The sequence below is a fragment of the Choloepus didactylus genome, chromosome 1, assembly GCF_015220235.1.
Source record: "Choloepus didactylus isolate mChoDid1 chromosome 1, mChoDid1.pri, whole genome shotgun sequence".
Lineage (NCBI taxonomy): Eukaryota > Metazoa > Chordata > Mammalia > Pilosa > Megalonychidae > Choloepus > Choloepus didactylus.
In genome coordinates, this window is record NC_051307.1 from 113,508,251 (window position 1) to 113,522,420 (window position 14,170).

Here is a 14,170-nt window from a genome sequence, read left to right on the forward strand (position 1 = left end):
CCACTGTGAACTTGAATGCCACTCTAAATAGTTCTCTGTGTATGGTGTTTGAATACATGTGTGTTTGTTACTAAAGGAAAGAAAAATGATCCACTAAGTAAGACTAATTCAGTTAGCCCTCTGAAGATACTGCCTCACACGTACTTTCAAATGCCTGAATTAAATCACAGCGTACTCCAAATGCCATCCAAGAACAGACTTGGCAGGGATGGGGGCAATATGTAATGAAATTAACTCTTACAATTAGCTATTTTTAATAAAAAGTAAAGCGATTCAGAGGACTTATAGGATGGCATCACAGCTTAATAAATCATGTGACACTATGGAGTTTTCAGTACTCTTACACAAATACTCTTTCTTGAAGTTTTCTGAGAATTTATTGTCACAAATTGTTTTGCTCTCCTGGGAATTCATTTGCTCATAACTCTACAGAACATGTCTTGCAAAAAGTAAATCCATGGAATAGCTATTTGTCAAATGCAGTATTTCTTTTCTTTCCTCTTCCCTCTTTTTTGTCATTCATACCTTTCTGTCTCTTTCCAAAGAGAATTTACAATTCTCTTTATAGATGACAAAACATAACTTCAAAACACTCTGGAATCTCTGTGTAAGCATAGACCATATTATTATGAAAGGATTTATTTATTATTCCTATTAAATTTTAAAATGGGGAGTAGCAAATGACAATCACTACTTTTCCCACCTAACTGCAGCCCTGGTTTTCCTGCCTTTACCTGACATTAAGAAGTCAGAGCCTGGGTTCACCTTTATCATCTCCTTAGTTTCCTGTTGCTATTGTAACAAATTACCACAAACTGAATAGTTCAATAGTTCAAAACAACACAAATTTTTTCTTTTACAGTTCTGACGGTCAGAAATCCACAATTGGGTCTTACAGAGCTAAAATCAAAGTGTTGGCTGAACTGCATTTTTTCTGGAGGCTCAAGGACAGAATCTGCTTCTTGCCCTTTGCAGCTCCGAGAGGCTGCCACATTCCTTGGTTTGTGGCCCCATATCACTCCAGCCTTTGCTTCCATCATCACCTCTACTCTGACGCTCACCCTCCTCCCTCCCTCTTATAAGGACTCTTGTGATTACCTCAGATCCACTCAGATAATCCAGGATAACCTCCCCATCTCAAGGTCCTTAACCTTAATCACATCTTCCAAGTCTCTTTTACCATGTAAGGTAACCTATTCTAGGTCCCAGGGATTAAGATGAGAATGTCTGTAGGAGGCCATTATTCTATCTACCACAGATAAAGTCTTAGCATATACTTCATCTGCTTTATAATTTTGCCTTAGATTTACACAATAACAGGAAAACATCATTAATATTTTCTGCCTTTAGGGCTAAATTATAGAGACAATAGCTATGCTCATGAAAAGAGGATGAAGAGAATATCAGGGCAAATATATGTCTGTGATTATATAACCACATGTCCTCCCTGGTAGTTCCTTTTTCCATACCTTGGGCCCATCCATCCTCATACCTCCCGTGCCTGGCCTTTAATATTTACTTTTGTGCAATAGGAACCCCCTGTTCTAGTTTCAACAAACAAGCCTCTGACATCCTTGAACACACTATTCTGAATACAATTCATGCCTCACTATGACTAAAATTTGGCTTTCCGCCATCACCACTGTCACCTCCAATGAAAGCCCCTTCTCATGTTTTCCTTTCTCACAGAACAATGAGACATTGACCTGTTTGATTTTATTGCTACTTTCCTACTTTTTTCTACCACTCCTCTCAACTCCCCATCCTTTTTGGAAGGAAACCCATGCCATTCACTTATACTTTTCCTCTCTCATCTTCTCTGTCATCATCTTTGAACTTCAAGATACTGTCCACATTCTTTGATCATTTCAGGATCTCAGTTTTTCTCTCCCTTCCATCCACTGCCATCAGCTTCAACAACCAAATATGACCTTTTCAATAGTCTGACTACACGATTCCTATTAAGACCAGCATAATCCCCTGATCTTCACATTCATTCTATGAGACCTGGGTCCTGACTCAGCCTGTCAGTCCTGACTCATCCATTCAACCCTGGCATTCCACTGTCAAAAGTCTTTGGGAATCTTTGCTTCACCACTCAGAGAGCTCAAAATCAAATAGACCTTCTTGCAATTGAAATTTTACCTTGTTTCTCTGGTCTAGAAATTAAGTTTCAACCTGGATATCAAGAAGCTACCAAGAATGTTCTTTTTTACTTTTATTTTTATTCTTATTCTGATTCTTTCTGATGTAAGGAAAATGTTCAAAAATAGATTGGGGTGATGGATGCATAACTATATGATGGTACTGTGAGCGGTTGATTGTGCACCATGGATGATTGTATGATATGTGAATATATTTCAATAAAACTGAATTTAATTTAAAAAAAAAAGAAGTTACCAAGAAGTAAAAGTGATTTTCATCTTATTCCCTTGTGTTTAAGTCCCTGTGACAATGTCCTGTGCCTGTAGACCTCTACAAATCCTTCCCTCTGTCATCCAGAACTTCAGCCCCAAAACTGGGGCTTTATCTGTGGCAAAATTTCCCAGTGTTTTACCCAAAGCCTACCTCTGCATCATCCCAATTCTCTGAATATTGCCTGCATCTGGATTCTAGAATTTTCATCCACCCTGTAAGTTCAACTTCACACTCCCTGATGCTGACCATGCACCTGGACCTGGCTTTTATAGTTCACCCTGCTTCCTTGATACTATGATCTGCTGCTTGATGGACATTCTCCCAGTACCAGCAGTTGAGTCTATATCCTGGGAGCCTCCTCACCCAAGTAGAGATATCCAGCTTCAACCCAATCTACCCCACCAAGCTGCATAGAAAGTTCATAGAAAATGAACTTTTCTATGCCTACCTATGAAATGAGATGTGCTAACATCCCCCTAGCTTTCTACCACTCTTACTCCCATTAAATTAGATTTTCCTTCTCCCTTTATTCTCCAGTCCCCTAATCTTTTCCTTGCCTTTCAGTCTCTACTTCTTTCTTGCATCACTTGTTCTCCTCTCTTCAGAGCATCCCAATCATTTTCTTTCATCCTAGCTTTTCTGCCACATTTTCTCTACTAGTCTCCAAGCTGGTTAGTCCCTGTGGCGATCTCTGCAACCATTTACAAAAATTCTAGTTTTCTTCCCTCCAGACACACGTAGGGTTTTACTTCTCTGCATCCTCTGCTTTGGTCAACAAAACGCAAGTCATCATGAAAAGTCTCCTTTTCAGTTAGAAAGTGTACAAATATCTATTTGAGCCCCCGTTTTCAATTCTTTTGGTTATAGCTAGTGGAATTCAGTGGCTATCATTTCAACCACAAGAGAAAATCCATCTTGATGTGAAGCAAACATTTAGGAAAGTACAGCCAAATAATGGAGAGAAACATATTTTTGCTGATGTTTGAGGCCCTGGATTTAGCCATGCCTGAAGTGGTTATACTCTTTAGAATTTCCTATGATATAAGCCAATAAATTTCCTTTCTTCTTTAAGCAAATCTGAAATGGGGTTTCTATCACTTCCACCTGAAAAAGTGCCGACTAAAACAGCTACCGAGGTTTAAAGGAAACATCAGGAAACTAGAGAATTTTCCCTTACACTTTTGTGTTATGGAATGTAAACTGAATTCTCAATGGGATCAGCAGTCTTTTGGTTCAACTGTATTTACCTCCTATTATATTCCTCATGGTGCCTATTCCAAACATTTTGTATTCTCCTTAATCCCTTTCTCATTCTCTAAGATGAGCTAGCCTTTCACTTCCCTGGAAATCAAATTCATCTGACTTAAGCTTCCTTAGCTTTAACTCCATTCCTATGTATTTCCATCTAGCCATCTCTTTCCAAATTTAACCACATGACTTGTTCTTTGACTTGACCTTTCCCATGGCTTTTGTGTCCTGATTTCTTACATCTCTGACCACTCCTCAGTCTTCCCATCATCCTACCACAGCCTGGGGATAGCTATTAATAGCCTCTACCCTTCTTCTCCTTTCACTGCTTATCTCTGAATATCTTATCCACTACTGTGACTGTATTTGTCACCTCTGGGCAAATAGTTCTCAAATCTATATATTCCACTCTGGGCCTGCTAGACCTTTGCAGTTGCATCCCCCATGTGGAGATATACCTCAAACTCAAATATCCAAAAGTAAAATTATTTTGCCTTTCTAAAATTCAAATTCTGAATTATTCAGGTTCTGAACTTGGTAAATCTCAGTTACTCTCCTCATATCCAATTTGTGTCTATGTCCTATCAATATCCCCCAACAATGCCTCTCCAACCTATATCCTCCTTACTACTTACACAGTTACTAGTGCTTGCTTTGATTACCTGCTATGTATACCCATATAATCATTGCCTCAGTTTCCCTTGAATGATTAAACTTGAGGAAGCCAAAGACAAACTGAAGTCTAAAGGCATGTGTTGAAGCATGCTTTAAGTTACTGCCTCATCTGGGCACATTTATCTGCTCAGGACTCGTGGCCTGCTCAAGACTTATTATTCACAATGCTATCTTCCCCACCCTTGGAAATAGTACAGCTTATGCTCAGAGAATGTCACTGCAAAATTCTTTTGTGGTCCTCATGGCCCTACTGAAAATTTCAAACAATGTTATTGCAAAAGGTTTCCAGAACTCATACTTGTATCACCGTTTAGTTAGTGTTTTCCCAGCCTTGGCCCAGACTGATTGATCTTCTTGTTCCACTACTATCCTGAAAACAGGCTTTTATACCAGGGTCTAACAATGCACAGCATTATATAAGCTTCAGCTACAGAAGTATAACCCTGTAAGAATTAGTCCCAACAGCAATAATCTACCTAGCCTCCTGCCTCTCCCCTTTTCAGCTCATTCTCTTCAGAAGATGGTTCCAGTTCTTCCGAAGCTCAGCTTGGGTCATGTTACCCCATCTTTAAAAATTTCAATTGCTCTCACTAAATAGAGAATCCAGCTTAAACTCTTTTGCCTGGAATTGAAGAACCCCTGCAATTCAGCTCCAACCCACTTATCCATCCTCTTCTCCCACACCTGATTCTCTAGCCAGTCAAACTGACTTTGTTTGGTCATTCTCTGATGGTCTCCTTGTCACTGGACTTCGATCATAACACTGCATCCTTACAGCACTCCCTTTCTCTACATGTCTAAATCAAATCCACCTTTCAAAAACAGTTTTAAGCACCACCTACCTCTCTGATCTCCCAAACAGATATGATGGTTCCCTCCTCAGAATTCAAAAAGCATTCTTGATGTCTTTTATAGCACTTCTCTTTGACCTCATGTACAGTTATTTCTGTGCTTACTTTATCTCTCATACTAGAATATTTCTGTGCTTATTTTATCTCTCATACTAGAATATAAGTTCTTTTAGGGCAGCACCTACCTATTATACCTATTTGAACACCAACACTGCCTCCCGCACACATACACACACACATGCACTCAGGGCCTAGCGACACGCCTTGTCCAGCACAGGTGCTCCATACATACTTTAAAATTCCCATTTTCAAGTTTGACATGCACATATGGCCTTGAAAGAATAATAATAATAATAATAATATTTTTCATGTTCTGAATACTTATCGTATGTCAGGTATGATGTCATATGTCCTACTTATATAAACCCAATCTTATGTCACTTACTGTGCATGGGAAGGTGTAAGTCAGTTTCAAAATGATTTTACTGTTAGCCTGTAAAACACACCCACCAAATCCTGGGAAATATTCATTTAGGACTTTTACTTAAGGTTCAAGCATTATATTCCAACTCTCACAGAATCCATAGGTTATCAGAAATTTGGAAATAGCTTCTCTAGTCCCTTCAATTTATCCCTAGATCTGTCCATGAAGCCTTTTACCCCAGACACTGGGACCACACTACATGGTCATGCCATGGTTGGCTGAGAGTACCCCCTCAGGGTGCTTACATTTGAGCCACCCTCCCCACCCACCACTACCTCTTTCTATCTCTTCTCTCCCTATCTCCAATATGGGTAGCCAGGCAATCTCTGCTCTCCCTTCTGGTTCTACTGATACAAGGAGGGTAGGTGGGGAGTGTTTCAGTGCTGAGTGGGGAGGAGAGAAGGGTCAATAGTGCTCATGGTGGCAATCAGACTTTTTATATTGTATATTATACATTTATTTTACATATAATATATTACATATTTTCTATTTATATTTTTATACAAAAAGAGGATATCTCTATCCTGCCCTAAAAGACTCTCTTCCTTTTAGATCTGTCAGACTCAAGGAAGGGTGTGGGAGGAAAAGAAAACCTTTCCTCCTACAGAACCCTTGAAAGAGAGGTGCTTTGGATCCCATTTTACAGTAAGGAAACTAAGACCCAAAGTAGATAAAATATTTGATGAGGTTGAAGCTTGTGAAAGTGGCACAACCAGAATTCAAGCTCCAATTCAAAGCTCTCTTCCTCCTGAGAGGGCCCTGTGTGTGTGAAATAGGCTGCCATTTCCCTCAATTTGAAGATTTCTGAAAGCTGACCTGTCTCTAAATGTTGTCTTTATCCATCTATATGAGGCTTAAAGTGTAGCCTCTTCTAAAATCCTAACATTTGAGTTGTATATCTCAGCAGACCACAGCAGATTCATGTGATCATAAATTCATTGGCAAGTATTGCTTGGAAATGGTAAACAAGAGAGAGAAATTTCAAGGATAGTAGTTAGGAGGTGATATGAACTGGGAAAAGGAGAAATATCTGAAGAATGAGCCCTTTGAAGAAGAGCAGTCTTGGGCAAGGTGGCAGGATCAATAACCAAAGCCAGTTCCAGAAATCAATAGCAGGGAGAAGAAGGGAATCAAAGCCACACTCTGCCTTCTTCACAGTTCTGTCGAAAACCATTCCTACATCTTGACTGGGCTAGAAGCTGAGATTAACCCTTGCCTTATGAAGTCCCCACTTCTGAGAGTTCCTTAAGAAACTCTTAAGAGGACTGAAACATCAGCCACAGAAAACTGGAATGTGCTGAGTATTGACTTACCCACTCCCATTACCTATACTCCTTAAGCTGCTCCTGGGGTTGGAGCGCCTACATCAGATACTGGTTCCATGCCACTCAAATTGGGGTAGACGCACTCCTGGGGATACCATAGAGCAGGCGGCCAAGGAGAGGAGGGGTTCCCAGCCTTAGCAAATACATGGCGTATCTTCTTCAGGGTTCTATTTTTCTCTTAATAATACAGGAGACATGGACATGCAGAGAGAGGGAATCAAGTAAACTAATTGTGCTGATTTGGAACTGTTACGTACCCCAGAAAATGCCATGTTCTTTTAATCCTTTCTTGTCGTTGCAGACCTATTATAGTTGGGACTGTTTGTCAGATTGTTTCAATTGGGATGTGACCCACCCAATTCAAGGTTGGTCTTTATCCTTTACTGGAGCCCTTTATGAGAGGATAAAAGGCAGAATCACAGAGAGGGCAGAGAGATGTGAAATGTCCAGAGGAGCAAGAAAGACCCACAGGAGTTGAGAGAGAGCCATTGAAACTAGAATCTAGGAAAGAAGGACCAGCAAACTTCACCATGTGCCTTCCCATGTGACAGAGGAACCTCAGATGCCAGCAGCCTTTCCTTGGAGAAGGTATCTTCCTCTTGATGCCTTAATTTTGGACATTTTCATGGCCTTAGAGCTGTAAATTTGTAACCTAATAAAATTCCATTGAGAAAGCCAACCTATTTCCGTATATTGCATTCCAGCAGTTTTAGCAAACCAAAACACTAATGGAGAAGTAATTTAAAATAAACCTTAATGTCAAAACAAACACTGATATAGTGCTAAATAGAATGCAAAGTTCAAATAAACATTTAGGAAAAAAAGGAAACTTTTTGTTTGCAGCAAGTCATTTCAAACTTTGTCCTCCTATGCTGACCATCTCTTAACTCCCACTGCCAGACACATCCCACTCACATTTCTGGTTTGAGGAGAGGGGAGAGGAATGTGCTTTGCTCCAAAGGTTTGAAAAATGTTGCTAGTTTAATAAACTAAAAAAATAAGGATACAGTGTATCCAAGAATGGTACTGGTGGTAGCTGGAAGCTGTTACGTACCCCAGAAAAGATCACATTCAGAAAAGGTCAGCTAAGCCATTCCTGTGGGTATATACTTATTCTAGGTGGGAAATTTTGATTAAGTTATTTCATTTGAGATGTGACCCACCTCATTCAAAGTGTGTCTTAATCTTCTTACTGGAGTCCTATATAAGAGATGAAATTCAGAGAAGCACACAGAGAAGCTCACAGAAAAAGCCCCAGAGAAGCCAAGAGACCCAGAGAAGCCAAGAGACAAGGAGACACACAGAGGCTGAGAGAAGGTCACTGAAGACAGAGGCTGGAAGCAACGAAACCCTGGAGAAAAGGGAGAGACCAGTGGACGTCACCAAGTACCTGGTCACGTGACAGAGGAACTGAGGATCACCGATAGCCAGTCTTCAGAGTCCAGGTATTGTCCTGTTGGTGCCTTAATTTGGACATTTTTCGTGGCCTCAGAACTGTAAACTTGTAATTTAATAAATCCCCATTGTTAAAGCCAACCCATTCCTGATATATTGCATTTCATCAGCTTTAGCAAACCAAAATAGTACCAAACTAAAAATTCATTCCTGGGCCAGAGAATTAGAATGCAGAATCTATTATATTGGTAGTTGCATTTTTGCAACAATTTATTATATAATAAAGAGACCAGGAACCACCAGGCAGGTAAGTGAGGAAAAAAAAGACAGCAAAATGATATTTAAAGATACCAAGAGGTACTTTTCACAATGATGGAACTCACCAAAAATTTTATCTCACCTTATTTTCTCATCTACCTTCCTCCTCCTGCTGCCACCACCACCACCATTGCCAGCACTACCATCACCTCACTACTGTCACCACCACCACCACCCTCACCATCCCATCAGGGACACTTTTCCTTCCCCTGCCCCTTCTTGTCTAAAGCGCCCTTATCTAGGTTTCCAGTCTCTGAACTTAGCTACATTCTGCAAACCAAAGGTCATGTCACATTGTCAAATGAGTATGATAGAATTTATAATGAGACAAATAGCAAGGGAAAATTTTAAAGTAAGGATGGTTCTAGAAAATATTGGCATCATGGTTAAGTTAGTTATACTGAAATACTACAATCCTTCCAATCTTCCTAACCAAACATTTTGAGTTCTCCTGTACTGATACCTGCTGAGCATTGAGGAAAGTACTTTGATTAGCTAATTACACCACTTCATATTAAATTGAAGTAGCTATTCCAGTTAACATTCTCAGAGGATCTTTGCATTTTAAAAGAGAGGCCTGTTAATCCAACTGAATGAATCTCTACTTGACTGAAAATGTAGGGAAGATATTTTTCCTCTTCTGTTTCTCTTTTTTAATTTTTAACTTCTTTATAAATATACATATTTGTAATTTTACATAAGTATACAAATGTGATCACAAATGTATTGGGTTTTCCCAGGGAAGTCTTTTGGTTTTTTTCTTTCTTTTTATCTTGGCCCTCTAATCCAGACTTCACCTCTCAAAACCAATGTTAACATACAAGTTTTTATTCTTCAATACTTTCTCAGTTGCTTTCCCAGCTTACCATGTCTACAGGGAGCTTCTCCATTTCATCATCACTTCCATCCATGTCTCCTGATTAGTGTTGGCTTTGGTACAATATCACAAAGGCAGGCAAGAGCAGTGGTCACAGAGCATCAAAGCCAGAGGTGGTAGGAAAAATCTTCTAAGACTTTTCCTCTGTGGATGGGTTTGGTGTGAGCTCTTGCTCAGGGCTCTAAAAACAATAGACAAGGAGAGGGTGGAATGTGATAGATCTAGTCGTCTTGATAAAATCTGCATTTCCCCAGGATCTTGGTTTGGGAAGGTATCTAGATATTTGTTCCCTTCCCATCACCCATACTCCACCTTTGCCTTAATTATCAGTATCATGGCAGCATATTACATCAGGGTAGATCATTTTTCTGTAGACTTCCTTTGCTCTTCTGATAACATGCCCACATTCTCTATTTTGGTGGAAGTCGTTGAATGCATGTGAATGACATTTTGGAAAAGCAAGTTTAACAACTCAAACACTAAAGAGCAAATGTCTCAGTAAAACTTATCTTGTAATATCTTTCCCCATCTCTCAAAACTTCCAAAAGGCCAATATCCATCCATTTAAGTGTTGTATATAGGAAACTCAGCAACTCAGAATTGGGGCCAGCCATGATCCACGTCACTTAAAATCAGGGCAATTCTAGGAGGTTTGTTGGTTCAGTTCAAGAGTTTAATCACGGCAGAGGTCATCCATTATCCTCCATCCAGCATTTCTTCCCTTCTCTTGGGGAACCACTTCTGCTCTCACTCCAACCATTTGGTTCCAGGGGGGACTGATAAACATTGATCGGAGTTTGGCAAGTGACCCAATCTGGGCCCATCAGCATTCTTCCCCAGGATTTAAAAAAAATTGGAACAAGATTATAGGCTTCCCCTTCTGTGGTGAAGTTGGGAGAGAAGAGCTTAAGGGAACTTTAGAGCTGTCAGTGGGGTTTGAGGAAGAGGCAAAGACATGGAATTTTGTTTGTTGGCATTTGACTTGATTCCAAGTATCCTCGAAACCAAGTTGTCCCATGCCCTTTGCTCAGTTAATAAGAATCAAAATTTTCCCTTTTTGTTTATGCTATTTTGGGATAGGCTTCTGTTACTTGCAACCGAAAGAGACCTGATTAATACAACATGTCTTATCTTGTGGAATGTTCTAGAACCACCTTGCTCCCACCCCCACTATCTGGAGCCTAACAAGACTGTCAAAGATCGTTACTTCATTTGGCTGTTTATTCAGCTGTTGTCTCTCTACTCAAATCCACCCTTCTACATTCCACTTTGTGATGCTGGGGCTGGGACTCTAAAACCATAGTTATCCATATTCTCACCCCTGTCCAACACAGAACGTCTCTGCTATGCGAATGTGATGGTTACTTTTGTTGTTGCCCAGTGGTGGCGGGGTAGGGTGGGGGGGCATATGTTATGCTGAAAGTGAAATTCCATTATATTAATTTTTTTTTTAAGTCTAAAGGCTTTGTAGAAGAGGGAGAGTCTTTTCACCTATACTGAGTTAGGATAGGAGAAAGAAACAGTTAAGGAAATCAATCAAGCACATTAATATGGAGGCTGCATAATAGAGAAGAGCCTTTGCAAAAACTTGCCAATTAAATGAAGCATGCTTTCTGGGAATGGCACCAAGATATTAGTGAATAGCAGTTTCACATTTTACAACAAAGAGGATTGTTGTTGGAAGTACAGTACTAATATATTTATCCAATGGTCCCAAAGCCCAAGTGACCTAAATCCACAGGCTTTGTTTCTGCAGAATTTATGTTGTTATCTTCTCAATGCAATTCTGTTAAAAATGTTTTAAAAAGTGATTCAAGCCCAGGCATTACAAAATATACAAAAGCATAATCAAGGATGTATAATAATAGAGCAATTCAAGAAATTAGTTGTCAAGTCTGTAAAACCTTTATGCACCAAAAGCACAGACATTTTTAAAAAGTCTTTATTTTATTTATTCAGCGCCCCCTCCAAATCTCTTTAGCCACCACTGTGTACCAGGTGTCATGGTAGATACTAAACATACAATGGTGATTATGAAATAGTTCCTCCTTTTATAATATTCACAGTACAATGCCTGTGAGAGGTTTAAAAATAATGGTGTACTATGTGAAGGTAACACAATATTGAAAGTGTAATGAACAAAGCTGAGTGTGAGTATGACTGAAAGAGGAAGACTAGGGTCATGTATGTCACCAGAAGCAAAGCTAGAGGATAAAAACTGAGACTGTATAACTTAGCAAAACCTAGAGTGGATGATGATGGTGGTTAATTGTCCAAATATAAAAAAGTTTTTACGTGAACTAGAACAAATGTATGTCATTATTATAAGTTGTTAATAAAGGGGTGGTGGTTGAGGAAAAAATACACTTAAATGCAAACTAATGTCTATAGTTAACAGTAACCTTTTTATATCCTTTCATTAATTGTAACAAAGTGACTTTACCAAAGCTAAATGTCAATAATGGGAGATATAAAACAAGGGGTTTTTTCTTTCTTGTTTTTCAGAAGAAATGGGAACGTTCTCATACAGATTGTGGTGATGAATGCATAACTATGTGATTATCCCATTGATTGCACACTTAGGATGGATAGTATGGTGTGTGAAAAAAAAAAAACTGTTTAAAAAGGAACAGAAAAAATAATTGTGCTTGTCTGTGTGTTTCTTGGGAGTTCCTCTCTGCTTCCTTCTCCCTCCCATACCTGATACATTCATAGATTTGCACAGGGGCCAGAAGCCTCAGAGAATTCCCTTAGGGTTCAGACATATGCAACATATCTGCTGATGGGGGGTGGGGGGAGTCAGAAGCCAAATTGCAAACGACTTTCAAGATCCCTAAGAGATAATTCACCTGAGATAAGAAGGAGTCTGGGGTGAGCTGGAGGTAAACGGTAGCTTGGGGCACATTAGAAGGGTTGTTTCTTGAACCTCTCTTCACTGAACCACCCAGACACCAGATACCACATGCTCCCGGTTTTTCTGCCTTGCTGGCCCCCGCTTGAATGAATCCACCTCCTCTTTCTGGCCTCTAAATATTAGAGCATCCTAGGGTTGATCCACTGATTTCTTTTCTGTCCTCATTCCCTAAGTTATCTCATCCAATCCTAGGGTTTTAAATTCAGTCAAGACCCAAGAGGAAACAGGTGATGCACCCAAGTTTGGATAATTCAGGCAAAGTTTACTAAAGGAACTATTTTTAAAGGGTGTTGTGCTGGTTTGTATATATTATGTCCCCCAGAAAAAAAGCTATATTCTTTGCTGCAATCTTGTGTGGGGAGACATACTAGTATTGATTAAATTGTAAGTCTTTGATTGAGTGTTTCCTTGGAGATGTGACCCACCCACTGTAGGTGATAACACTGATTAGATAAATTTTCATGTTGATGTGGCCCCACCCATTCAGTGTGAGCCTTGATTAGTTTACTGGAGCAGTATATAAGCTCAGACAGAAGGAGCAAGCTTGCTACAGCCAAGAGGGACACTTTGAAGAATGTACAGAAGCTGAGAGAGGAGCTGCAAATGAGAGACAGTTTGAAGATGGCCATTGAAAGCAGACCCTTGCTTCAGAGAAGCTAAGAGAGGACAAACGCCCCAAGAGCAACTCAGAGTGACATTTTGAGGGGGAGCTGTGGCCTAGAGAGAAAGCCATTTTGGAAACCAGAACTTGAAACAGATGCCAGCCACGTGCCTTCCCAGCTAACAGAGGTTTCTGGACACCATTGGCCATCCTCCAGTGAAGGTACCCACTTGTTGATGCCTTACCTTGGACACTTTATGGCTTTAAGACTGTAACTGTGTAACCAAATAAACCCCCTTTATAAAAGCCAATCCATTTCTGGTATTTTGCAAAAAGGCTGAATTAGCAAACTGGAACAGGTGGGTAGGGCTTAGGATAATGAGTACTCTGGGACTAGAAAGAGCAGAGAGCTGTTGCCACTCATGGACCTGAAGGGTGAAGGGAGAGAGCAATTACTGCCCTTGCAGGGAGAACTGCCTGACAGAGCCATGACTTTTGATCCAGGACTCAGGCAACTCCAAGGGGACACTGCAGGGAGGGACTGGGGTAATAAAACATATAATCTCACTCTTGTCCCTTTTTCTGATCTGCTAACAGGCTAGCTGCTTCCAAATGGAAACCAGAAGGTTTGAGTCCATTGAGTTAATCCATACAAACCAGTCAGTATGAAAGTAGAGAGCAAATTTGCCTACCTCTGGCCCTAACCTTCCAAGCTGAATGTATGATGGTCTAATTGGATATGTCCACGTGAATTTTCACTTGATTTTCCCATCCCCCAGCCTGGTCCTATGTCTATCCCCTTCCTTTCCTCCTCTTCCCTTCCCAGTTTCACCATCATTCACTCAGTTGCTTAAGCCACACCTAGTTTTCATCCCTGAACCCTTTGCTTCTCTTATACCCAATCCATGAGCAAGTTATGTCAGTTCCACTTTTAGAGTATGTGCAGAGCCCCACCCCAACCAAGATGGCAGCATGAGATGCTGCAGGGCTCCACCCCCCACAAAAGCTTGGAACAACCAGCAAGAACTGGCAGAAACATCTTTCTCAAAGTTCCAGAAAACAGT